Source organism: Dermacentor albipictus, chromosome 1, assembly GCF_038994185.2.
Source record: "Dermacentor albipictus isolate Rhodes 1998 colony chromosome 1, USDA_Dalb.pri_finalv2, whole genome shotgun sequence".
Taxonomy (NCBI): Eukaryota; Metazoa; Arthropoda; class Arachnida; order Ixodida; family Ixodidae; genus Dermacentor; species Dermacentor albipictus.
The window spans coordinates 480,630,494-480,642,071 of record NC_091821.1 but is presented as its reverse complement, the minus strand read 5'-3'; positions in this window follow the sequence as shown (position 1 = coordinate 480,642,071).

Below are 11,578 nucleotides of genomic sequence, written 5' to 3'. Positions count from 1 at the left end.
GATCCATGATTAAAACCACGTTCACCACATTGTAGTGCATTATGTAGCTCACTACATATATATACAGGGTGTCACAGCCAACTAGGACCAAGATTTTGAAAAAAACCTATATGTTCTTCAGAACAGAAATCACGTGGATGTTTTTGGCATTTATCTAAACTTACACTAGCACTTTTGCTCGTCTTTTTAAGGGTAATTAGCCGAATAAATAATTAACTTTTTAAATATAGTTCAAAACGTTTAGGCGTCAATGGGAAAGTTGTGGAGCTCCACAAATATTGCTCAACACAGGCACTTCTAACGAGATAGACTTAGCGTGGCCGCTTTTGTTCAAAAAAAAAATGAAAGCCCGCGGATTTTAAAATATGCCACGTGACAGCGCGCTCTGTGCCGCCCGAATGTGCCGCGATTACAGCGCTCTCAACCGTGCTTTGTAAAAAACATCGCTCGCTTCGCACCTGTCGTGCTGCCCACGACACAGCTCCGCATTGTGCTTGGTTCCTAGATAAACACCAGTGGTTTCAGGCGGCAGTTAAAATACAGCGCGGCTCCCGTTTCTGCGACGACAATTGCACTCTCACGCTAGCCTAATGCATGGGGAGGAAGAATGACAAGCTCATGAGTTCGAATTTGGGAGCAAGGCCCCAACAAGCAAACACGCATTATAGCAAGCTTCATAACGTCGTGTGAATTACGCTGGTTGCCAGAAAAGCGTAATTGACCCAGAAGCTTGCTTTTTAACTTCCTGTCCATTCCTTGTCGGCGGAGAAATTGTAATTTGATATTACGTGCCTTTTCCATGTCGTACAAAAGTTTCACACAGATGGCTGAATAACAGTTGTAGAGATTTATTCGCTGTGATGTCTGTCTAATGAATGTGTTCAAACAAGTCGCCCTCTTCCATGATGCACTATTGGCACCTTTTCAGCACGACCGATGTAGCTTTTTTGATGACGCAAGGCGGTATCTCGCTGCAGGCTTCAGCAATATCTGTCTTTAGCACTTCTGGTGTAGTTGTAGGTTTGCGGTGCATTCGTTCTTTCACATGTCCCCACAAGAAGAAGAGGTGCCAAGTCTGGTGACCTTGCAGGCCATGCCATTGGTCCATGCATGCCGCCCGACCCACTGGCCTTTGAAGGCTTCGTCAAGCCACGTTCAGGCAAGGCTGCTGCTGTGAGCTGGTGCACCGTTTGGCTGATGCCAAGTTCGCTTATTTAAAAACGCAAGAGGAAGATCACAGCGAAAATCTTCGACTGGGCCTTCCAAGGTGTCGTTCACTTCACGTACTGGTGAGCAGTGAGCAAGTGGTAAAAAAATATGGGGCCAATTATTCTTCCGTCAAGGATACCTCACCACACACTGAATGACCATTGGTACTGGTGTCTGGTCTGCGCCACCCAATGCGGGTTCGTATCGTTCCAGTAATGCACATTATGGATGTTGACTTCAGAACTTCTGGAGAAGGTTGCCTCACCTGTCCAGAGCACTATGTCAACAAAATCCGGTATTTCGTCACTGTTCACAAGGATACAATTTGAGAAAACAAGCCGCCATTGAAAGTGCTTTTTTTGCAGCTTTTGATGCAGTTGGAAGTGGTACGAATACAGTTCAGCCTTCCTAAGAACTCTTGGCACTAAAGACTTTGAAATGCCCACCTCACCATTCACATCACGTCACGAATGCTGGAAAGAGTGGTTGCAGTCATGAAAGCCAAAATGTCTCCTTTAGCCTCTTTTCTGATGGTCCCCTTTCTGTACCGCGTCTTCTTGAAGCTGCCTGTTTCTTTCAGCGTCAAGTAACTCCTCATAATTGTGTTCGCGATAGGTCTTCCCCCACATTGCGAATTTCGGTATAGCTTGGAAGCTTTCCTCTTGTCTCCCCGTGTCGCCCCAATTGCTAATTTCCCCTTGTTGCGGCGGTGACCCACTGTAAGATGGCTAGATTGCGCGTCGCCGGGGCGCTGGCTCGATAGCGACGGATCGCGGTGTGTGCTGCCGAATCCGATAAGCAGAACTGCCTCCGTTCGGCACTACCTGTTCTGTAAGCGGTTGCCTGTTGTTGAAATAAGGCAGCAGCTGCGCTCAAAGATCACATTACCAATAAACGTAATCGTCGGCCAATTTTTTTTTTCAGCTCTCAAAAGGCGCGTTCTACGGAAATATGACCTCCAATATAGCTTTTGTGCTCTTTCAGTGATCTGTAGGGGAATTATTGAGCTAAGAGGCCTTCCCTGTTACCGAAGCCATTCAGGAAGACTGTACAGATTTTCTCGTTAATCATGCAATGAAGAAGTGTTTCGCAGAAGGCTACGAATTGCCAGAGTGACTGCGGTGGTTATGAGCGATAACACGTAGGCTTATGCGTCTATTACTTGGCTTCGACAATGATTAAATTCTGTGACACAGCAAACCTCAAAGCGCGACTTTAGGCCCCGCAACCGCTTCGCTACTATATGTCTTTTTTTTTACTTTTACTTACCACCTTCCTTCCTCCCCGCTCAGCTCTCTATTTCTCAATTCCTTTACGCCCCACTTCCCTTTCCTCGTGCAGTGCTGTTGAGGTGACCTCACCAGAGTCACTTACGGCGGTGCACTTATCTCTTCACCCTTCCTAAATATCCCTCACACACACAGTGACGGTACGGTGGTAGAACCGTATCTTAGCGTACATAGTTGGATGGAAACACTGACGCCACCAACACATCAGCGCGATGTTCAAACCGTACGCATGCTTCTCTCATGCCGACGCCAACTACAGTCGAGCACCTGTGCAACGAACGCCTCTAAAACGGATTTGATTTGTATAACGAAAGAATAACTGTCCCTGTTCTTGTGTGAGCTGTGCACTGAGCGAACTTACCTGAATGATGAACTCACCTGTATTACGATGGATTCTGGAGGCCCTAAGATCTTCGTTGGAAAGGTGTTTGACTGTATTACACTTCTTTGACACGACTGGAACTTATACCTCTGGTCCTACATAGCACGAGCTACACTACTTGTGCGGGCTCTAGCTTCCGTTAGACTACTAGAATTAAAGACTTTCTTCCTTGCTGGAGTCTGTCAGTTTGTCAGTCTCTCCTTGCGGCAGCTAACGCTTCGGGACGCTGTGTTAAACAGCATCCCCGCCGTCGGGGTCGGCTCTCATTTCTTCTTAGCAGAACGCTACATAGTACTGCCTTCAGGTTCGACCCAGGTTGTACCGTTTCTTTCTAGAGTAAAAAATTCACCGACGATTACGATACTCCTAATGAGAAAACTATACGTGCTTTCATTTTGCGATACGTTGGCTGGCGCGTAGAATGTGTCTCGCACGGCAAATTGCAATCGGAACGAAGTGTGGCGTGACCAGTTATAGACAATCGAGCTCACATGCATCTAGCCGCTGGCACAGCTTGGAAGAAAAGCGGCGTTCTAACAAATGATGCTCTCTCTCGCACAGGTTCCAGATGTATGATGTATGTTTTGTGTGTATTTTTTTCTATTCCGCATCGACTTCAACGCGGGAAAAAAATTGTCTCTGCGTCATATCGGAATAAACGGCTGATGACGGCGCATTCTTCGGCGACAGGCGCGACCGGCTGCTGACGAAGCGCTTTTTCGGAGCGCCGTCACCAGCCTCTGCCGGTAATGTCAGAGCCAAGCAAAGGTTGAAGCCCATTCTCGTAGTGAAGGGAAGGCGCAGCGCTGGCGATGATTTTTACAAATCACTGATCAGATCGCTGTTATCGCAGTGCATTCGAGCGCGCAGAGGGTATTTTTTTTAACTCTGCGGGCTTTCGTTTTCCCCGAATAAGAACGGCCATGCTAAATCTATCTCGTTGGAAGTGCCTGGGTTGGGCAACCTTTTTGAAGCTCCACAACTTTCCTATTGGCGCCTGAACGTTTCAAGCTATATTTCAAAGGTTAGTTAGTTCATCTCGGCTAATTACTCAAAAAAAGACGAGCAATAATATGGTAGTGCAAGTTTAGATAAACGCTAACATCCACGCAATTCCTGTTCTGATGAACGCATAGTGGTGTAGATTACACATGTGTAGATCTACATAGTAGTGGTGTAGATTTGCTGTCAGAATGTGCTTATAAGCATAACTGCTGAGCATTCAAAAATAGTTTGAAATGTAAGGGTGGATGCTCATCTTTGCAGGTGTGACATTCTACATTTATGGTGCAAGGCCACATCAATGGACAACAAGGATACCACGTAAATGCTCGTGTTGTGGCCTCGCAGTCGCAATGCGAGTAGTTTTCTGTAGTTTTTAGCTATAAATGTAAAGCAACCTGTAAATTCAAAACTGTATTAGGTAAAGTTAGACAACATGAAAAGCAACATAACACTAAGGTGTACACATTTTTTTGTAACATAAGCTCTTTGTGGTGCAGGTCAAATATATATATGCGCTATTTGTAGCTGCAAACAGCATGTATATCACATTTAGAGCTCAGAATGTTCCATGGAAAAGATTTTTAATGACTCAGACATACATATGGTAACTTGTCCAATGCTTTGCACACAAATAGCCATGTTTGGCACAACTTGAGTGGCACGTTGATAAGGGACTACTACATACGAAATCCGTATTGCACCTCTCCTTTGATATTCTGCCCTCCAACACAGAAGTACAGACTGGAATTTTTCTTTATGTCAATATTCAAAAGGCAAACATATTTTCGGCATCCCACGTCTGAATCTTCAACATATGGCACTTATTGCATGTTCTGAATGTGCATTCATTGCCGGTGGTACATCTTCTAATGTGAAAATAGTCTGTGTGACTTCGTTTTACATGTATATTTTTGAACTTACCCATGAATTCTCTGCTCTACTTGTAGATACCTCCTCCAGTACTGGAATCTGTGCTGTGCCTTCATTAGCGCAGTAAATGTTGTGAAAGCTCTTAAATTATAAAATAGGAAGGCTATCCAATATAAACAAAAAACTTGCAGGCAAGGTAATCTTGACAAACGAGCTGAGATGGTGGCACTATTATACTTGTTTTCACTTGTGATAGCAGAAGTATTCCCACTTGTGCTGCCGGATGGTTGCGACCGATATGCTCGCGAAGGTTTGAGTCATTCACACTTCAAGGTATGAGTAACTGTTGCATACGTGCTATATCTTCCTCTGCCTATATCAATGACTCAACTACATGTAGCAGGTTCAGCTATGTGATTATTGGTGTAGCTCAAGTGATGTACCACACATAGTTTCTGCACACTACCCGATTGGCGAAAAGCATGCAGGAATTTGTCTTTAAGCTGTTGGTCCAGTGGTGGCTTTTCACTAGACTGACTGTTGAAGAGGCAGATTTAACTTCATTCAAAGGCCCGTGTGAAAATGAGCCTAGAACTCATGCCGCGAAATAGAGCCTCCTTGTGTGATTGAAGAACAACATGGGACAGAATGATGAGCAGTGGGATTCACCTCACTAGAATACAAAGAAATGCAGCTGCATTCAGTATTCCATTGTTGGTATACTCAACACAAACCTTTACACGAGTTGTTTGGATGGCATATTCAAACTCCCTGTAATAAGCGATGGCAAAAGCTAAATAAAACGCTGCTGCCTCAGGTACTGTATTGGTTTAAAATATGCATTCTCACATGCAGCGGATACAGTCCATAAATTCGTTTACAAACAGTTATGAAATGTTGTAACTGCAGCATGTGATAAAATTTAAACAAGATCAGCTGAATACCTTATAGAACATCTTTAATGGGGTATAGTTGGTGCAACATGCATTGATATTAGAAGTTGTGCTGTTTTATTCACACACACATGCTCGTAAATGCAAGGTACACGTACATTTGCGTTTATGTGTTACTGTGTGCATCAAATGAACAGCACAACGTATACAACAAGACATAAAGACAAATTTTTTTCGTACCAGTCTAATTCCTATAGCTACGCAGTGATTTTTTTCTCACATGCAGCAACTCACCTCTGTGCATAAGTTAAGCTGATGTTGCTAATCTAAGCTAGACATGGATGTCATTTCCAAAATATTGTTACGTAGGAAGACGCAGACGAAAAGCTATTTACAAATATATTTACAAGGAAAATACGCTGCGCTTGGCCAAGAGGCAACAGCCCGCGCTAGCTTCTAATCGTCGTCGTCGTCTTCACACTGCTGGCCTTTCGTGATCGCACATATTGTGCCGTAGCACTACCCCCGGCTGCAAAAGCGCCGTCCCGGAGCGACTAAAGATCGGACTCGGAAGCAGTGTAGTAGGCCTTGAGCCTACTGACGTGTACGACATCACTAGATGCCACAGGAGAGGACGAGGTTGAGCCCACAGGAGCAATGTCGTAAGTCACAGGCGTCACCTGGCGCAGCACGCGGTAGGGCCCTGTGTATCGCGAAAGAAGCTTCTCTGAAAGTCCGACGTGACGAGAGGGCGACCACAGGAGCACGAGCGCACCAGGTGAAAATTGTACGTCACGATGGCGGGCCTTGTACTGACACTGCTGAGTGGTCTGTGAGGCTGTAAGTCGAGCACGGGCAAGCTGGCGTGCATGGTCGGCGAGGGCGATGGCGTCGCGCGCATACTCGCTTGTTGAGACCGCAGCAGGAGGAAGTGCCGTGTCTAGGGGCAAGGTAGGTTCGCGACCGTACAGTAGATAAAAGGGAGAAAATCCGGCGGTGTCGTGCCGGGAAGAATTGTACGCAAATGTTACGTAAGGAAGGGCAATGTCCCAGTCGTGGTGGTCCTCGGAAACGTACTTGGCCAGCATATCGGTAAGAGTACGGTTTAACCGCTCTGTCAGGCCATTGGTTTGAGGATGGTATGAAGTAGTCAGTTTGTGTTGAATGGAGCAGGAACGCACAATGTCAGCGATAACTTTCGAGAGGAAGTTTCGACCACGGTCAGTAAGCAGCTGTCGCGGGGCGCCATGAAGCAAGATAATGTCACGCAAAAGAAAGTCCGCGACGTCAGTGGCGCAGCTGGTAGGGAGAGCCCGAGTGATAGCGTATCGGGTGGCGTAATCAGTCGCGACGGCTACCCATTTGTTCCCAGAGGATGACGTGGGAAAGGGACCGAGCAGGTCTAATCCAACACGAAAGAAGGGTTCCACAGGGACGGTGATCGGCTGGAGATGACCTGCAGGGAGCACCTGAGGTGTCTTCCGACGCTGGCAGGGATCACAGGCAGCAACATAGCGTCGAACGGAGCGAGCGAGACCAGGCCAAGAGAAGCGGCGGCGGACGCGGTCGTACGTGCGGTTACCCCAAGATGTCCTGCAGTGGGTGCGTCATGCATCTCAAAGAGCACAGTCTGTCGTAGATGTTTTGGCACGACAACAAGAAGATCAGGGCCATCAGGGAGGAAGCTCCTTCGGTACAGAATGCCGCCCTGGAGGACATATCGGCGAACGGATGCGTCGGTAGGTGTAGAGCGCAGACGCTCGATGAGTACTCGCAGCGATAGGTCTCGGTACTGCTCATCGGCGATGTTAGCGAAGGCAGACACAGAGAAAATGCCGTCGGCGGTACTACTGTCGGCGTCGTCAGGCTCGTCTACCGGGTAGCGAGACAGGCAGTCAGCGTCCTTGTGTAGTCGGCCAGATTTGTAGGTGACAGAGAACGAATATTCTTGGAGGCGCAAGGCCCAGCGACCAAGTCTTCCTGAAGGGTCTTTCAATGAGCATAACCAACAAAGCGCGTGATGGTCTGTGACAACGGAAAAAGGATCGGCCATATAAGTATGGGCGGAATTTCGCAACCGCCCAAACTAGGGCCAGACACTCACGCTCAGTGATGGAATAGTTGCGCTCCGCGGGTGAGAGGAGCCTGCTGGCGTAAGCGATAACACGGTCGTGGCAACGCTGGCGTTGTGCCAGTACTGCGCCAATTCCGTGACCGCTGGCATCAGTACGGACTTCGGTAGGCGCAGAAGGATCGAAATGGGCCAGAACTGGAGGCGTTGTGAGAATGTCGATTAGATGAGAGAATGCAGAGGCCTCGTTATCGCCCCACTGGAAAGGAGCGTCTTTTTTCAAAAGGTGGGTTAGTGGTCGTGCTATGGCGGCGAAATTACTCACGAAACGGCGGAAGTACGAACAAAGGCTGATGAAGCTGCGCACATCCTTGACACACTTCGGAACAGGGAAGTGCGTAACAGCATGGATCTTGCCTGGGTCCGGTTGCACTCCGTTCGCGTCAACGAGATGTCCAAGGACGGTAATCTGGCGACGGCCGAATTGGCACTTCGATGCGTTGAGTTGTAGACCGGCTCGCCGAAAAACGTCCAGGACTGCTGAGAGGCGCTCGAGGTGCGTAGCGAACGTTGGGGAGAATACGATAACGTCGTCCAAGTAGCACAAGCACGTGGACCATTTGAAACCGTGAAGAAGGGAGTCCATCATGCGTTCAAAAGTGGCAGGAGCGTTACATAGGCCGAACGGCATCACCTTGAATTGATAAAGACCGTCGGGTGTTACGAAAGCAGTCTTCTCGCGGTCGAGATCGTCCACGGCAATCTGCCAATAGCCGGAGCGAAGGTCAATAGACGAGAAATAGCGAGCACCGTGGAGGCAGTCAAGGGCGTCATCAATCCGAGGTAGGGGATACACGTCCTTTTTGGTAACCCTGTTAAGGTGCCGATAATCCACGCAAAAGTGCCATGAGCCATCCTTCTTTTTTACCAGCACAACCGGTGACGCCCAAGGACTACATGACGGTTCAATAATGTTCTTGGCAAGCATTTTGCGAACTTCTGCGTGAATAACTTGACGCTCAGCTGGTGACACTCGATACGGGCGGCGATGAATAGGAGGGGCATCGCCGGTATTAATGCGATGTTTGACAGCTGTAGTTAGGGCTAAAGGACGATCGTTAAAGTCAAAAATATCGTGGTAGGAAAACAGAACGCGGTAGAGTTCACGAGCGTGCTCGGAGGGCAAGTAGGGGGCAATCATTTTCCGTAAGTCAGCGATGGTACAATTTGTCGACTGCGATGGTAGAGGAGTATCGGACGAAGTGTCGTCTACTGCAATGGATGCTACTGAGTGATCCTCGAATGAACAAAGCTGGGCCAAAGACATCCCTCGTGGCAGCACTTGTGTCGTCAAGCCAAAGTTGACCACTGGCAGGCAGACGCAATTCGCCGTAATAGATAAAACTGTATGGGGTACTGTGATCCCTTGTGTAGGGAGGACGTCTTGCATAGGAGCCGCGATGTAGTGACCGTCGGGGACTGGAGGGGATGACACTAGGTCAACGTAGGTCAGTGCCGAAGGTGGCAAGCGAACGTAGTCGGTGGAACTGAGGCGACTGGGGTGTGGTTCAGCAGGATCCAGAACAGGCAGGTCAAGGCGGAGAGTACTGGCGGAACAATCGATGAGAGCAGAATGTGCGGAGAGGAAGTCTGAGCCGAGGATGATGTCGTGGGGACAGTGGGCGATGACTGTGAATAGCATGATTGTTGAGCGATCGGCGAAGGAGACGCGGGCGGTACACATACCAATTACGGGGGCTGTTCCGCCATCGGCGACACGGACAACAGGCGTCGTGGCGGGCGTGATAATTTTCTTGAGCCGGTTACGAAGGTCAGCGCTCATTACGGACAAGTGCGCCCCAGTGTCTATGAGAGCAGACACAGAAACACCGTCGACTTGCACGTCAAGAAGGTTCAGATGAGTGGGCAAAGTCAGTAGAGGATTTGGCGGCGTAGGGAGCAATGCAGCGTCACCTCGAGGCGCTGCATCGTCTAGTTTTCCGGCTGGGAGCGGCGTCCGAAGGGAGTCGGCGAATAGGAGCGACGGGGCTGGGGAGAGCGAGATTGTCGTCGTTGGGGCGAAGGCGAACGAGAATAGGGGCGGTTCGTTGCAGTAGAATCAGTGGCGGCATTATCGGAGCGTGCGGCATAGGGACGAGAAGGGCCACCTGAGGGGCGAGAGTAGGCAGTATAAGTAGACCGGATCGGGGAACTCCAGCGACTACGACAGTGCCGAGAAATTTGCCCGATTCGATGGCAGTGGAAACAAATAGGCTTGTCGTCAGCAGTGCGCCATTCAGATGGGGTGCGGAAACGTGGTGGGTAAGAAGATGCGGGACGGGGCGAAATCGAAGAAGCCGGGCGGGTATCAGGGCGATGGGCCGAGCAGATGGTGTGAAGACCCAAGTTTTCAAACTCCTGGCGGACAACTGCCTGGATCAGTGAGACCGTGACTGCAGATGTGTTGGTGGGACTGGAGTCGAAGGCAGCCAGATAGGCGGCCTCGATCTCATGCCGGACGATCCTGGTAACATCGGCAGTGTTGTTGGGACGAGGAGCGTCGGCACAGGAAGATGTCGCTGGGGTGTTGGGCAGACGGGCAAACTGCTGGTCAATACGTCGGCTTTTGGCGAGTTCCAGGCGGCGGCACTCTTTTATAACAGCATCCACCGTGGCTACGTTGTTGCAAACGAGCAAGTTGAAGGCGTCATCGGCAATGCCCTTGAGGATGTGGGAAACCTTGTCTGACTCAGTCATGTGGGTGTCAACTTTGCGGCACAGAGCCAAGACGTCCTGAATGTACGTGACATAGGGCTCTGTTGACGTCTGCACACGGCCGGAAAGCGCCTTCTGCGCGGCAAGTTGTTGACCGTAGGGGTTGCCGAACAAGTCTCGAAGCTGTGTTTTAAGTGAATCCCAACTGGTGAGCTCATCTTCGTGCGTGCGATACCAAACTCGAGGTGTGCCACCGAGGTAAAAGACTACGTTGGCGAGCATAATAGTAGGGTCCCACCGGTTATTGCGGCGGACGTGTTCATACAGGTGGATCCAGTCATCGACGTCTTCCCCATCTTGTCCCGAGAATACGCCAGGATCACGGGGAGCGGGGAGAGTGATGTAGGTCGTCGAAGTGGCAGCAGGTGTCGGAGCCGGCGGAGTCGGGTTGTCGTCGCCGGGAGCCATGAAGGAAGGCTCGACGTACCGTCCGCTGCGAAGATCCGTGACGAGGTACGGGGAACGTCCACCTCCACCAGATATGTTACGTAGGAAGACGCAGACCAAAAGCTATGTACAAATATATTTACAAGGAAAATACGCTGCGCTTGGCCAAGAGGCAACAGCCCGCGCTAGCTTCTAATCGTCGTCGTCGTCTTCACACTGCTGGCCTTTCGTGATCGCACATATTGTGCCGTAGCAATATGATAAAAAAGTGACCATGTGTATGGGCCTAAAATTGATATTTTGACAACATCTTATCTGGCTGAGTAGTAAATTCATGTCAAAAAAAAAAAGAAAAATGTCGCGCACTGACAAAACAGGGCGGCTAACATAATATAGGGAGCAGACACTCTGCCGGCAGAGTCACTTGAAAATTTTGCCAGTAGTTCATCCTCATTAGCTGGCTTCGATAACGTAACCAATGCTGACATAACTGTGCAAAGTAATGTTCAGGATAAACTCATGGCAGCTAATAGGCATGTTTTGCATTGCGATAGCAGCCGACTTCTCAGGGGCAATGCACTGTGGCCATGAACATGCTAAAGAATGGCAAGAGGCGAGGCACCTCATCCCATAGTATGGCAGCACAGCTGAACACGGTTCAGTTAATGAGTAGAACCGTGGCCTGTGCAAAATAAAG